Source organism: Sinocyclocheilus grahami, unplaced genomic scaffold, assembly GCF_001515645.1.
Source record: "Sinocyclocheilus grahami isolate Dianchi unplaced genomic scaffold, SAMN03320097.WGS_v1.1 scaffold674.1, whole genome shotgun sequence".
Lineage (NCBI taxonomy): Eukaryota > Metazoa > Chordata > Actinopteri > Cypriniformes > Cyprinidae > Sinocyclocheilus > Sinocyclocheilus grahami.
Window position 1 is genome coordinate 784515 of NW_015505853.1, and position 17008 is coordinate 801522.

The 17008-nt window shown below is 37.4% G+C and overlaps 1 protein-coding gene across 4 annotated transcripts in view; it reads right to left on the reverse strand.

Annotated features, from left to right (window-relative positions):
• The window catches only part of gphnb (gephyrin b), a 95809-nt gene that overhangs the window by 68771 nt on the left and 10030 nt on the right, over nt 1-17008 (reverse strand). The window lies entirely within an intron of this gene.

Sequence of the window (17008 nt, forward strand, 5' to 3'; positions counted from 1 at the left end):
TTTTAAAACAGTGTTTACAAAGTAATTTACAGAGAGAGAAAATAACAGAAAATAACAAAATGCAAACATAAAAAAGTTCAAGTGGGCCTAGTAAAACAATGTACAATAACCAGTTTATATATAGTTTAAATACAACAATAAAAAAATCAAGGAAAGGCCCTGAACAAATCTGTTTTGAGACTACTTTTTAAAAGTGCATAATAACTTTTGACAACGTTTAATTCAGGTGCGAAATAATTAATAGCATGAGCATAGAGAGATTTGTGAGTGCACAGGACACAGTTTGAGGGAGAGGGGAGAGACGTTTTAAGTGCGTGCGTCTGGTTTTGCACGAGAGCAATGGAAATCCGCTTGCGAGTGGAGAGATTCGCGCTCGCGCATTATATTTATGTGCTTTCGCGCTACAATAATGCACTAACAAGGTAACCATATTAACACACTAACAAGGCTACCATATTAACAAGGTAAAACTGTGCATCTTTACACGTACTAAAGAAACACAGCAAAAGCTGATGCTTTAATACAGCTAGAATGTGCGTCTCTTCACATACAAAAGAAATTAGTTCAAAATTGCTGAGTTGACGCAGTCAAATTACACACATTCTGTTAATGACTTTTGGCCCCATCGGCCTTCCATATTAGCACACCACCAATGGCTTCAGTAGGAGATGACATCATTGCTTCATTCGCTCACATGTCTTATTGGTTAGTGGGGTATCAAACGGAGCCAGAGGCCCCTGGGATGTAGATTACAGCGGCTTACTGCTGTTTATCAAGCCAGGCATTGTACAAAGGAGGGGCCGACATTAAACCTGAGGGAGTTCTGGATGCTGCACCCAGCAGTCCAGCTGAGAGAGAGAGAGAGAGAGAGAGAGAGAGAGAGTGTCGCTGTACACATAGCAGCTTCTTAATTCTGCAGCTGGGTAAATTTCCAAATTAATAAAGGTTTCACGGTGCTGGGGAAAATATAGTAACAGCAGATAAGATAATCTAATATAAGCCCAGCGTTTCTTAGCAACCTTGTTCATTGTGAGAGCAGCAGCGACGGGGTCTGCAGTGGAATCACAGCAGCTATCAAACATGCACCCAAAAAAAACTCTTATTAAACACACCGTAATAAACAGCACGCCAATGAAACTATACTGAAGACGTCACTCACACTTATAGAGTACATAAAGCACCATTCAAATATTTTGCCAACTTTATATTTAAATCTATGCAATGGGTTGCATGCATTTTTTTATGATATTGTATGAAATATAGTGCAAATTGGTCATTGATGTGAAAATGCGCTGTGGCAGTATACATTTTTATTGATAATTGTGCATGCAGTTTTTATGACCTCATAATAATATTTGGGATATTTAAAAATGTATTTGCCACATCGCAAGACCATTTAAGTGAACTAGTGAAGACAAAAAGTTTATTAAAAATTATGAAAAATAAAATACATACTTTCCCCTACACATTATTCTTGAATTTTAATTGAATAGAAAAATAAAGATGAATTAAATCTGCATAAAAAGGTTGATTAAAAATTATGACAAATTATTAATATATATATATGTATATATGTGTGTGTGTACTTTTGAAATGCATTTGCCACATCATAAAACCATTTACTGTAATTGAAGAAGTAAAGCAAAAAGGTGATTAAAATTATTTTAAAAATAAATAAAATTATTTAAAAAAAATTGAAAAAATTGTGACCTGTGATCTAAAATATATACATTCCTTTAAACAATATATATTTTTTTATTTTAATTAAAAAAATACATCAGATATACAAGTTTAAAAGTATTTAAAAAGATAATTTGATATTTAATCTGATGTAAATTCTGACCTGTATGAGACTACGTGGAATATTTGTAATTAAAAATTCTTTTTGCAATGCATTTGCCACATCACAGGACTATTTCAGTGAACTAGTAAAGTCCAAATGTGATAGATAAATAAATAAATAAAATAATAAAAACTAAATTGTGACCACTTACAGGACCTTATATATATATAAAAATTTCAAGATGAATGTTTATAGAGAGTATATATATATATATATATACTCTCTATAAACATTCATCTTGAAATTTTTTATTAAAAATAAAATTAAAAAACTATATATATACAAAGAAAAATTCTATGGATATGTTATGTTTCAACTATCCAAATAAAAAAATGCAGCATGTAAGTAAGTATTTGATTTATTATTTCCATAATCCATAAATCCTGATTGTCATGGCTTGTAAAATCAGGAATGGAACTGTATTGGTACATCTGGTGACTCTTGCGTGTGTGACAATGGAAGAGATCAGACTGACAGGATGTTAAGAGTCGACTGTCATTCTCACTCATTTCTCACAGAAATCTTTGTTTCTCTGCTCTCAGATCTGTATGAAGGCCTGTCGTATTGATAATTCATCAACTCTGTGAATATGGAAGGAACAGTGACTAATGAAGCAACTCCAAAATATAATAATGAAAATCATCTCCAAATTTCAGAAATGGAAAAACTAAGAATCCTCTTTATCCCTTTGTATATTTAATATTTTATTTTCTGCCAGTTCGTAGCATTCCATCTTTTTTGTTTTCAGCATTTTATGCATGCTTCTGTTCACATTTTTTCACCTGCTTTATTGTTTATCAGGTGAAAATGGTGGGTCTGATTAAAACAAGACACATGATTTAAGGAATCATTCATGTTTGCAGAGTTATTAGTGTTGACTAAAACTAAAACCATAGAACGACAACAACAAAATTCTCATTGCTTGAAATAAAAATAAATAAATAAAAAGTAAATGGAAATAATACGCTACTTTATTTCATACAAACAAAACACATAAAAATGACAAAAACACAACTTTAATTAAAAAACGAATCATTTAAACTTTAAAACTTTAACTAAAATTAAAATGAAAACAGAAAAAATAAAAAATAAAAAATAATTTAAAATATTAACAAACTATAATAGTACATCAATGATGGTCTGGAGCACTAATGTCAGTAACACTAACTATGAGCAGCAGTAATAGTGTTGCCAGCCTCTTGCGTATTTAAACCACATTACATTGACACACACTGCCGGCGTAAGTGTCCACCCCCGCACAGGCGTATGAAAATTAAAATCTACCCAACGGCCCTCTTCAGGGCCGTTTTCCATCACGCATCCTTATGAATCTCAGATTTCATCAGATTTCAATCAGAGACGTTAAAGGAGGATGCCACTACAGATGCTGAGTAGATTATCATGCAGCCAAACACTCTGTGAGATAAGAGGACCCTGTTTGATACACTGATGTGGGGGTGATGTGGTTTGGATCAGGGTCAAAGGTCAGTCTCACAGCCACTGTTTTGTAGATTTACAACGGACGAGAAACGTGTTTTCGGTAGGCTGAGATCAGCTAAACATATGGAGGCTTCACCATCAACACAAACACTTATCCAGATGTTACAAACACACTGAACAATACCATTTTAGCAAGAGTTCACCTGAAAATAACCATCCTGTAATCATTTACTCACTCTTAATCTGTATGACTCTCTTTCTTTCTCCTGTGCAACACAAAAAGTGAATTTGTGAAGAATGAAAGCGATTGAGCACTGTGGTCATCAAGCTTCATAGACTTCAGAAGACTTGAAAAATAGGACTAAAAGACATACTGTGCACATTTATGATAATTTTATGACAGCCCACGTCCTCATTCACCTTAATAATCAGACCATAATAATCAGATCAAAACTAAAATTCTACAATCCTTCTCTAGTTCTGCTGTTTTGGGGCTGGTAAGATTTTTTTTGTAATGTTTTTGAATGAAGTCTCAAAACAGTAATATAGTGAAATATTATTACAATTTAAAATAACTGTTTTCTATTTTAATATTTAAAAAAAAGCAATTCATTCCAGTGATGTAACTAATTTATTTGATCAAAAATACAGTAAAAACTTTAATAATGTGAAATATTATTGCACTTGAAAATAACTATTTGTTTTCTCTTTTTATATATTTTAAAATGTCATTAATACCTGTGATGTAACTGTATTTGATCAAAAATACAGACCAAATGGTAATATTGTAAATATTATTTTCATTTAAAATATCAGTTTTCTGTTTGAATATATAATGCAGTTTATTCATGTGATGTAACTGTAATTTATTTGACCAAAATTACAGTAATATTGTGAAATATTATTACAATTTTAAATAACTGCTTTCTATTTAAATATATTTTAAAATGTAATTTATTCCAGTGATGCAAAGCTGAATTTTTAGCATCATTACTCCAGTCTTCAGAGTCACATGATCCTTCAGAAATCATTCTAATATGCTGATTTGCTGCTCAAGAAACACTTCTGATTATTATCAATGTTGAAAACAGTTGTGCTAACGAATATTTTTGTGGAAAACGTGATACGTTTTATTTTTCAGAATTTAGAAATTCTATAGCATTTAATGTCTGTATTGTCATATTTAATCAATTGAATGCATTTAAGTCTTGCTGTTTAGTATGCCGTATGATGTGCAGTATTGCGGTTGTCGTGTGAGGTGTTGTTTAGTATGCAGTGGTGGGCCGCATTTAGCACACTGCAGTAAGGGAAGACCCTCGGCTCTCTCTGCTGCAGCACTGCTGCTGCTTTACAGCATCTGTGATTTCAAACACACTGCTCATGGCTGGAGTTTCCTGACTCTGCAGTGCACTTATTTCCCCTGACAGAGAGACTCCTCTGAACCCTGTCTCTCTCTCTCTCTCTCTACTCCAGCTGTCTGTCTCTCAGTCTCTTGCTCTGATTTTGGAATCTGCTTATTTCCCAAGACACAACAATCTCTCCGGCTGTGTCTGTCTCTCTGCTCTGAGCACAGCTGTCCTAATGAATCTGGCTGTAAGCAGCTGCCTTCATCGCATTCAATTCTCCGGACGACATCTGCAATTACAGCACAGCTTCACTGTTACCACTACAACACTGCAGATCCTTTGCTGCCCATTTCATCCTCTCGCTCACTTTTCATCTTGCGTTCTTTTAAGATCTCCCTTTTCTAAGATCCTCTCCGTATTTTCACCCATTCCTCTTGCTGTGACATTTACAACATGATGTTTTTTTAAAGCACATATCATCATCTATTTCCCATTGGTGCATTACAGCAGAAGTTAACATTTTCTTATCTTTTGGTCACATAAGTGATGAACAATTGTGTTTTCCCTCTATGCAACCTATGATTTGGACCAGAACTTTTTACAGTTTTCACTCAGAGTTTGTTATCTCTTTATTTTGATAGTCCACTTTAGACATTTTACGAACTAAGTAACTTTGCAACTACATGTCAACTAGCAATCGTTTGAGTATTAGTAGACTTCTGTTAATATCTGCTAACACTTTATTTTGATGGTCCACAAACAGACATTCAACTGACTGTAACTTTGCAAGTACAAGTCAACTTCCACTAACCCTAACCATAACCTAACAGTCTACTAATACTCTAATGAGAGTTAGTTGACATATAGTTGCAAGTTAATTAGAGTTTGTTGACATGTAGTTGCAAGTTAATTAGAGTTTGTTGACATGTAGTTGCAAGTTAATTAGAGTTTGTTGACATGTAGTTGCAAAGTTACTTAGTAGAATGTTAGCAGAATGTCTAAACTGGACTAGAAATTTAGCAAAAAATTAAAACACAAAAATTAAAACACATTGCAAGTAACACATTGACTTAAACGCAAAATTTTGAAGTAGAAAAATCTAGTAAAACACAGTCCAATAATCTATTTACAGTTTTGAAAAATCATTTTTAGAGTGTATGATTTAGGGCAAAAAAGGAACATACGAAAAAGGGCAAAATAATTTTTTTTTTAAATATGGACCACATTAATGATACTTTTATGGTGCTTTTGAACAGTGCTTATGTTGTGTGAAAAATAACTTTTGTTAAAATACTAAAAGCCATACTTTTTTTTTTAGCTGAACTGCCCCTTTAAATCCCTGAAGCTCCAGCACATTCGAACATCTAAGCAGGATTTTCCAATATTACACACTATAACTCATAAAGGCAAACCCAAACCCTTTACGTCAGCTCACGAGAAGATATCTGCTCATCTCAGTAGACCTGAGTTTGGTCTCACTCCCTCTCTGTCCATCTGAAAGCCCTGACCTCAGGCCGGCCCCTCCGAGGGCCACGCAAGCCGGACCTGGTGCATGGGGACAGAGGCTGACATTATGATTTGATGGTGCGTTGCATGATCTGAGTGTCTTCTCTCATAATGGCGGTAGTGAAAAGGACAGAGAGTAGATGCGGCTGAATTATTCACCTCTGCCATTACACACATTCTGTCCCGCAAAAGCACCTTCCTCCATTATTTAAAACCAGCAAGTATAAGAACTGGCTTTTACAGCACGTGGAGAAGAATCCAGTGCACTGGAGTGGGTGTTAGTGAGATAGCGACAAGCCATCAGAGAAAGAGGTTAAATTTAGGCAGGGAAGAGGATTGAAGCCTCCAAAACCTAATTTACTCTTTTCCCACGTCAGTCAACAAGGATAAAACACATCGGCAGTGTTTAAGAACGAAGCAGAATGCTTACTGAGCTGAGTGTGCACATCTATCTATCTATCTATCTATCTATCTATCTATCTATCTATCTATCTATCTATCTATCTATCTATCTATCTATCTATCTATCTATCTATCTATCTGTCTGTCTGTCTGTCTGTCTGTCTGTCTGTCTATCTATCTATATCTATCTATCTATCTATCTATCTATCTATCTATCTAACTATTCATCCACCCATCTATCGTTTTATCTAGTGTGTTTCTTTCTATCGTTCCAATCATTCATTCATTCATTCATTCATCCTTTTATTTATCATTTTATCTATCTGTCTATTGTTCTATCGATCCATCCATCCATATCTAGCCTATAAACATTTAAAATATTTTCCTAGTTAAAAATTACAATTATATGATTTCTTTGTATTTCAATTCATTTTAATTCTATTTCCTTGTACTCATATTCGCATGGCAATTCTGCATCCGGCTAGTTACCTCGGTACAAGTTCAGGAATTGAATTGGAATATAAAGCAGAAAAATATACAATTATAAATGTTGCCTTGCAAGCTAACTCAAACAAAATAAATTGAAGTACTAAAATTTAAAAAGCAAAATTACTAAGATTAACATGAAAACCAAAAATATAAAAATAAAAGCTAAAAAACATGAATAATACCATAATAGTATATAAATATTATTAAAATAACACTGAAATGAATGCAGCCTCACTGCTATGGCAGCCATGAACTGTGCTGTGGACATGAATGCTGTTTCTCCCACAACTTTACAAATCGTGATGTGGTGAAACCCATGTGGGAGAAAGAGCGTTTGTGAGTGGGCAGGTCACTGACGACTTTATTAATCCCCACTTCCTTAATTAAAGAGAAGAGTTCAATGGACGGCAATGAAGCATGTGGTGACTCATCAGAACACACACACACACGGTTGTGTAAACAAACACACACTCTACTCACTCACACTAACTCAAGACCCGACGCAAACAATGTGGGAAAGTTTCTCTTTCAGCTTTACATCTTGCAGGTCGGATATGTAAAGATGCATTAACATGTTTATATACAGTTACGTGAGCCCAGAAAATATTTGCACACTTGTCTGTGTCTGAATGTCATTGCATTAAGTACAAAATATGAAATGAAGGGTCTCAAATGCTGCAGAAATCTTTTCTCTTCAATAACTTGATTTTTCTTCATCATTTGAAGTCTCAGTGTCTTCGAATCATATGGTGGTGATTTTTAGGGGATAAATGAAGTCAAGTTGACTGGCTTCATTTTCAATACTATATCTAATGTTGTAGCACTTTAAACAGAACAAAGGTCTATTTATCAAAAATGGCACTGAATTTAATTGGAATATAAAGCTGTTGTTATTAGTTTGCCAACTAAAATAAAAACAAACTATTAACATCTTTTTAAATTCATTGAAATAATAAAATAAAATAATATAAAATATTAGACAAACTTAAATGAGAATTATAAATGTATTGAAAAAAAAGTGGCAATGAATTTAACTGGAATATAAAGCATTGTTGTTATTAGTGTGCTAACTAAAATTAAAAGTTGGTTTCACTAATTGAAATACAATAAATACATAAAAATAAAATAAAATAAAATATTAGAAGAAAAACTTATAGCATTATAAATGTTGCCTTGGCAGCCATCTCTAAATAAACTGTAGTACTAAAATATTATAAATGAAACTGAACAAATAAATAAATAAATAAATAATGTAGCGTCTGGAACACTCCAACACACAATATATATTTTGTTAGCTAGATTTATTCTGCATCCGGCTAGTTACCTCGGTACAAGTTCAGGAATTGAATTGGAATATAAAGCAGAAAAATATACAATTATAAATGTTGCCTTGCAAGCTAACTCAAACAAAATAAATTGAAGTACTAAAATTTAAAAAGCAAAATTACTAAGATTAACATGAAAACCAAAAATATAAAAATAAAAGCTAAAAAACATGAATAATACCATAATAGTATATAAATATTATTAAAATAACACTGAAATGAATGCAGCCTCACTGCTATGGCAGCCATGAACTGTGCTGTGGACATGAATGCTGTTTCTCCCACAACTTTACAAATCGTGATGTGGTGAAACCCATGTGGGAGAAAGAGCGTTTGTGAGTGGGCAGGTCACTGACGACTTTATTAATCCCCACTTCCTTAATTAAAGAGAAGAGTTCAATGGACGGCAATGAAGCATGTGGTGACTCATCAGAACACACACACACACGGTTGTGTAAACAAACACACACTCTACTCACTCACACTAACTCAAGACCCGACGCAAACAATGTGGGAAAGTTTCTCTTTCAGCTTTACATCTTGCAGGTCGGATATGTAAAGATGCATTAACATGTTTATATACAGTTACGTGAGCCCAGAAAATATTTGCACACTTGTCTGTGTCTGAATGTCATTGCATTAAGTACAAAATATGAAATGAAGGGTCTCAAATGCTGCAGAAATCTTTTCTCTTCAATAACTTGATTTTTCTTCATCATTTGAAGTCTCAGTGTCTTCGAATCATATGGTGGTGATTTTTAGGGGATAAATGAAGTCAAGTTGACTGGCTTCATTTTCAATACTATATCTAATGTTGTAGCACTTTAAACAGAACAAAGGTCTATTTATCAAAAATGGCACTGAATTTAATTGGAATATAAAGCTGTTGTTATTAGTTTGCCAACTAAAATAAAAACAAACTATTAACATCTTTTTAAATTCATTGAAATAATAAAATAAAATAATATAAAATATTAGACAAACTTAAATGAGAATTATAAATGTATTGAAAAAAAAGTGGCAATGAATTTAACTGGAATATAAAGCATTGTTGTTATTAGTGTGCTAACTAAAATTAAAAGTTGGTTTCACTAATTGAAATACAATAAATACATAAAAATAAAATAAAATAAAATATTAGAAGAAAAACTTATAGCATTATAAATGTTGCCTTGGCAGCCATCTCTAAATAAACTGTAGTACTAAAATATTATAAATGAAACTGAACAAATAAATAAATAAATAAATAAATAAATTGTCAGACTTTGTTCCGTATTTTGTGTGTGTTTTGCTCCCCATGTGCCCTCCTTGCCCATATTTGGTTAGTTTCCTATTCCTGTCCTGATTATGTTGATTCTTTCCAGGTGTTCCCCGTTTATTTCCATTGATCCCAGGTGTGTCTCGTCATCCCCTCGTCTGGTCATGTGTTTAAATAGTGTTCCCTGTTTTTAGTTCCGCATCCGGTATTGTTCATGTCTTCATGTGCTACGTGAGTTTTCCTTGTTATAATTAAAATTCTCTGGATTGATGTACTCCTCATCTCCCTCCGTTCCTTGCTCCGCACTCCACTCAGTAGTGCAACCGTGACAGAATACCGGACCAGACTGAAAGTGAGCGGCGGCGAAAGTTTTTAGTTTTCCTTGTTTTCCCCACGGCTATGGAAATTGCCACTCTGTTCGCCTCCTTAGCTCACATGGATCTCCCCTTCATTGAGTATTCCTGGGAGTTCTGCAGGCCCGCCGCGGCTATGGCACTGGATGACTCCACCCTCAACTCGCTGTTCTGGCACGGGGCCAACTACCATCGCCCCGTGGACCTCCCAGAAACCACAGGACTAAGCTGGAGGGAAGGAATCCTCCGGTGTCTGGAGAGCGTCCGGCCCCAAGCCAGAACCAGCACACCGGCCGCGGCACAAGCCCGCCAGCTGCTCCGAAGATAGACCTGCCGGCCGCGCCGCTGTCAAGCCCACCGGCCGCGGCTCTCTCAAGCCCGCCGGCCGCCACTGACCCAAGCCCACCGGTCACTGCAACGACAAGCCTACTGGCTGCCCAGTTTCCCCGTAACCCAAGGAGGAGGATGAGGAGAAAAGGACTGTTCTCTGCCTTCATCCTAGCCCCAGAGCTCGCTCCAGTGTCGGCTCCAGCCCCAGAGCTCGCTCCAATGTCTGCTCCAGAATGGCACTGAATTTAATTGGAATATAAAGCTGTTGTTATTAGTTTGCCAACTAAAATAAAAACAAACTATTAACATCTTTTTAAATTCATTGAAATAATAAAATAAAATAATATAAAATATTAGACAAACTTAAATGAGAATTATAAATGTATTGAAAAAAAAGTGGCAATGAATTTAACTGGAATATAAAGCATTGTTGTTATTAGTGTGCTAACTAAAATTAAAAGTTGGTTTCACTAATTGAAATACAATAAATACATAAAAATAAAATAAAATAAAATATTAGAAGAAAAACTTATAGCATTATAAATGTTGCCTTGGCAGCCATCTCTAAATAAACTGTAGTACTAAAATATTATAAATGAAACTGAACAAATAAATAAATAAATAAATAAATAAATTGTCAGACTTTGTTCCGTATTTTGTGTGTGTTTTGCTCCCCATGTGCCCTCCTTGCCCATATTTGGTTAGTTTCCTATTCCTGTCCTGATTATGTTGATTCTTTCCAGGTGTTCCCCGTTTATTTCCATTGATCCCAGGTGTGTCTCGTCATCCCCTCGTCTGGTCATGTGTTTAAATAGTGTTCCCTGTTTTTAGTTCCGCATCCGGTATTGTTCATGTCTTCATGTGCTACGTGAGTTTTCCTTGTTATAATTAAAATTCTCTGGATTGATGTACTCCTCATCTCCCTCCGTTCCTTGCTCCGCACTCCACTCAGTAGTGCAACCGTGACAGAATACCGGACCAGACTGAAAGTGAGCGGCGGCGAAAGTTTTTAGTTTTCCTTGTTTTCCCCACGGCTATGGAAATTGCCACTCTGTTCGCCTCCTTAGCTCACATGGATCTCCCCTTCATTGAGTATTCCTGGGAGTTCTGCAGGCCCGCCGCGGCTATGGCACTGGATGACTCCACCCTCAACTCGCTGTTCTGGCACGGGGCCAACTACCATCGCCCCGTGGACCTCCCAGAAACCACAGGACTAAGCTGGAGGGAAGGAATCCTCCGGTGTCTGGAGAGCGTCCGGCCCCAAGCCAGAACCAGCACACCGGCCGCGGCACAAGCCCGCCAGCTGCTCCGAAGATAGACCTGCCGGCCGCGCCGCTGTCAAGCCCACCGGCCGCGGCTCTCTCAAGCCCGCCGGCCGCCACTGACCCAAGCCCACCGGTCACTGCAACGACAAGCCTACTGGCTGCCCAGTTTCCCCGTAACCCAAGGAGGAGGATGAGGAGAAAAGGACTGTTCTCTGCCTTCATCCTAGCCCCAGAGCTCGCTCCAGTGTCGGCTCCAGCCCCAGAGCTCGCTCCAATGTCTGCTCCAGCCCCTGAATTGGCTCCAGTGCTACCTCCTCGAAAGTGCCTTGCTCTGCCTGCTCCTCCAGAGCACCCTCCAGTGCCAGCTCCTCGTAAGCGCTTCACAGTTCCCCAGTTAAACCCAGGGAGGGTTCTTGATCCCCCGTTGAGCCCAGGAAGGGCTCTAGATCCCCAGTTGAGCCCAGGGAGGGCTCCAGATCCCCAGGTAAGCCCAGAGTGGGCTCCAGATCCCCAGGTAAGCCCAGGGAGGGCTCCGGATCCCCAGGTAAGCCCAGGGAGGGCTCTGGATCCCCAGTTAAGCCCAGGGAGGGCTCCAGTCCCCTGTCATGGCCCACGGAGGGCCTCAGAGCCCGTAAGCGTCCCCATGTATTTTGGGGGGGGGGGGGTAGTAGGGCTGCAGCCGTAGAGGTGGGGGCTGGGGCCGCGGCCTCAGAGGCTGCTTTGCCATGGCCTCCTGAACTACCTGCTCCACCGTGGCCTCCTGGGCTGCCTGCTCCGCCATGGCACCCCGAACTGCCTGATCTGCCATGGCGTCCCGGAACGGGCGCCGCCCTGGAGGCCTTCCATCCGTTAACCCTGTTCCTAGGGGCCTACAGAGCGCCCACTCCTCCTTGGATGTTATACGGCGCGGGACGCGCCTTTCGGGAGGGGGTGTCATGTCAGACTTTGTTCCGTGTTTTGTGTGTGTTTTGCTCCCCATGTGCCCTCCTTGCCCATATTTGGTTAGTTTCCTATTCCTGTCCTGATTATGTTGCTTCTTTACAGGTGTTGAATGAATGAATGATGAATTTATATAGCGCTTTATTGTGTATTGTTGTACACCCAAAGCGCTTACAATCATGTGGGGGGGTCTCTCCTCAACCACCACCAGTGTGCAGCATCCACTTGGATGATGCGACGGCAGCCACAGGACAACGATGCCAGTGCGCTCACCACACACCAGCTACAGGTGGAGAGGAGAGAGAGTCACAGAGCCAATGAAGTGGATGGGGATTATTAGGAGGCCATGATAGACAAAGGCCAGAGGGGCAATTTGGCCAGGACACCGGGGTTACACCCCTACTCTTTACGAGAATTGCCATGGGATTTTTAATGACCACAGAGAGTCAGGACCTCGATTTAGCATCTCATCCGAAAGACGGTGCTTTTTGTCAGTATAGTGTCCCCGTCACTACACTGGGGCGTTAGGATCCACACAGACCACAGGGTGAGCACCCCCTGCTGGCCTCACTAACACCTCTTCCAGCAGCAACCTAGTTTTCCCAGAAGGTCTCCCATCCAGGTACTGACCAGGCTCAACCCTGCTTAGCTTCAAGAACTTTAGTGCTCCCCATTTATTTCCATTGATCCCAGGTGTGTCTCGTCATCCCCTCGTCTTGTCATGTGTTTAAACAGTGTTCCCTGTTTTTAGTTCAGCGTCCGGTATTGTTCATGTCTACATGTGCCACGTGAGTTTTCCTCGGAAAAAAATTATCTGGATTAATGTACTCCTCGTCTCCCTCCATTCCTTGCTCCACACTCCACTCAGTAGTGCAACCGTGACATAAATAAATAAAAACTATTAGAAAATTACAAAAGTGTATCTATATTACTAAAGATAGATATTACATATCTAAATTACTAAAATTTAAATTTATTTTAATCTAATGCAATGACATTCAGACATTTATAAGTGTGATTTAAGTGTCCAAATCCTTTTTTATAGGCATGTCAAGCTTAAAACTAATTTCCAGCATGGCTACACACAGAAACAACTCTCTTACAAAGTATCATGACATGTAACGTTACAATCTATTAATCATAAAACACAAAAACTCATGTTCACCATCCCCTTGACAGCAATTCCTTTTTACGCGTGTGTTACAGCGGCTCTTAATAAGTCCAGCGCAGATAAAATCTCTCTGCCACACGTTCAAAGTCAACACCAAACAATCACATCCCATTTTACTTTACTATTTTTTTAGTAAAACAACAGTAAAACAGATCAAGACTTGATCTTATCCATCAGGAATTGATGTGATGGCGTAAAATGGGTGTTACGTATCAGAAAGTGTTTGCAGTGGAACTATTGCAAAAAGAACATTTTGCTTTTACAATAACATGCACTGCAATAAATCATTCAAAGTAAGCATAGGAACTGGTATTAAGTTAAGAGGGTCACTTTTGATTTCATGTTGACTTTAACATTGCAGAAATCTCCATTTTCCATTACATCTAAACTCAGCGCAACCTGTCAGGGTTTTTCTGTTCAAACACAATCATTTCCTGTGTGTGAAAAGATTAACTGAATCCCAAATCCATTTGAAAGGTCAGTATCTCAGAGTGTTTGGAGCACGTGGTTGATTCATTTGTGTGTTTATCTGTGAAATTATGGCAGAGGATTTGAGGTCAGTCCAAAAAGTTTTCATTTTTTAGATGCATTAACCCCTTTTGCATTCACACACACTCATAAACGTGTTTAAATGGAGCACTAAAGCGTAAAGATGCATTTTGTCCAGATGAGACTGTGTTGCAGTAAACTATTGTTTCATCCATCCATCAGATAAAAATGCACACATCCAGTAGTTTATGAATAGACATCAGATGAAAGCATAAAGCATAAAAATGCATCAAACAAAATTATCTGCACACTGTTACGTTATTTACATGTATTGATCAAAAATAGCACCTGCGATCAGGCACACTGCTGTTTTTAATCCATAAATGGGATTAATGTAACAATTTCTTTAAAATAGAGTCATTAATCACATGGCATGTATGTTCAGGTGACTAACTCAAAAAACCTGGCAGAAGAACTGAGATTAGGAGAGAAAAAGAAATGGAAGGAAAAGGGTTAAAACACACACATTCAATTGATCATGCTAAATAACCAGTGGGGATTGTATCTTATAACTATTTTTGACTTTGTCAGGCGTTTAAATTTAGCGACTCGTCTAAATGTGGTCGATGCATGTCTCTTTGATACACATGTGAGATTGGAAAGCTGCCCACACAATCCTGTGCTATCCAGATTTGCTAGAGCTAAGAAGCAAGAAAGAGAGAGAGAGAGAGAGAGAGAGAGAGAGAGAGAGATGTGTGCTGTCTGCCGCAGAGAGTTTCCTCATTGGCAGCTCAGTTCAGTGACTGAATTTCAATGGTCCTGCTGTGGAAGGACACAAGTTCAGACAGAATCCAGCTCAGTGACATGCAGAAAGGTGATATGTTTGTGTGTGTGTAAAAGCACAGCTGTAATGTAAAAGCGTTGCTGGGGTGAAAACATAAAGCTGGTCCTTTCCATTTGTGTCGATAACACTGACCACTGCATTGCCGTCGAAACATCTGGCTCGCAATCTCTGATCAGTGCCAGGTCAATTTACACACACAGAGATTCAGTTGTGCTTAAACAGATAACAACAATTAAACAACAATGCGCTGCACTTTACTAATGAGGCGTACAAACAGTGGGACAAGTTAAAAGTAATAGATTTTATATAATGACTATAATGACAGCGCTGTCAAATGAAAGCAGAAGCACTCTGTCACTGTCACAACGATTTATCACCTATTTTAGTGTCTGTCTGGTGAAAACTATAAGTCCAGTTGCTATACAGGTTTGTAAAAAATGTAGGATTGAAGAATCAGTTCCCTTTTAATTTATGAGTGTATATTTGAATTTGACAAAGAAAGTTAATGTAAGTGATTAATTTTGGGAAATTAAGTGTTTTTTGACCTTGATGCACAAGAGTTATGTTATTAAATGTGATGAAATACATACACTAAATACAAATTTCTATAGGTGTCATCTATCTATCCATCCATCAATTTATCCATCGTATAAACCAGCAGTGGCGAACTCCGGTCCTGGAGAGCCGCAGCCCTGCAGAGTTCAGCTCTAACCCTAATTAAAACTCACCTGCCTGTAGCTTCCTAATAACCGTTCAGACCTTGATTAGCTTGTTCAGGTGTGTTTGATTAGGGTTGAAGCAAAACTCTGCAGGGCTGCGGCTCGCCAGGACCGACGTTCGCCACCCCTGGTATAAACCATCAAACTTCAAGGCATTTCAAACTTTTTTCAAATCTTTCAAGCAAGTCTTTTAGCATGACGACATTCAAAGCTGTCAGAGTCAAACCATTAAAAATAACCAGGTTTGTAATAGTTAATTAAAACTGAAACTAAAATTAAAACAATTAAAAAACATTTCCGTAACTTTAAATAAAAGTAAATGTTAACTAAAATAAAACAAAAAATTAAAAAAATTATATTCCAGCTTTAATTTAGTTTTAAAATTAATAAAAACTTTATACACATAAATATACACTGCATATTTTTATAACAAAAACTAAAGTAAATAATAAAAACCTTAACATTTAAATGAAAATGGAAAAAATAAAAACGATTGAAAATATTAATAAAAACTATAATAGCATCTCAACGATACTAAAATAACACTGGAAATTACAGTTCAATTAATTTTAATCAATTTTAACTCTACTTCCTTACATTCAAATTCTGCATTCTGTATGCCACCTCAATTCAAATTCATTCGACAATGCTTGACTAATCAAACACCATTAATGAAAGGAAAGGAAGACAAAATCAAGCAAACATGAGTCCCATCAGAATAAAAACCAAAACAAAACCAGTGTGAATCACTGATCAGTTAATAGGTTGTCTGAGCTGAACTACTTTCCTTGGTCCCCTTAATAGTAACTCATGTTTTGTAGAAGTGACAGGAAGATGGCGGTCTTTCTTAAGGTCAGATCGAGTATATTTTTAGGTCAGTACTCACCAAGGTGAGGATGCTAAAAAAGAAGCCATTTGAAGACACGGTGCTGAAAGGGGGTGGAACGAAATATTTAAAAACCCAACAGCTACTGAAACATGAACCTAAACTACACATAAGAAGAGACTAGATCCCTTACGGTTGGATCTGTTAATCATGTGAACTTTAAATGCAGCATGACAAATCTTTTAAGCAAAGACATGCTAATTTCTAGCTCCAGTAGATCCAGGAGTAGTTTCCATGTACTACAGTACATGAATTCAACAAATCATACCCTTGATGGAACCATTGTTGTTAACTAAAAAAAAAAGTTAATTAAAATAAAGCTGAAATAAAAATTTGAATTAACTTCTATTTTTATATTTAAAATATTAATTTTAGTGTGTGTGTGTGTTTGTATATATATATA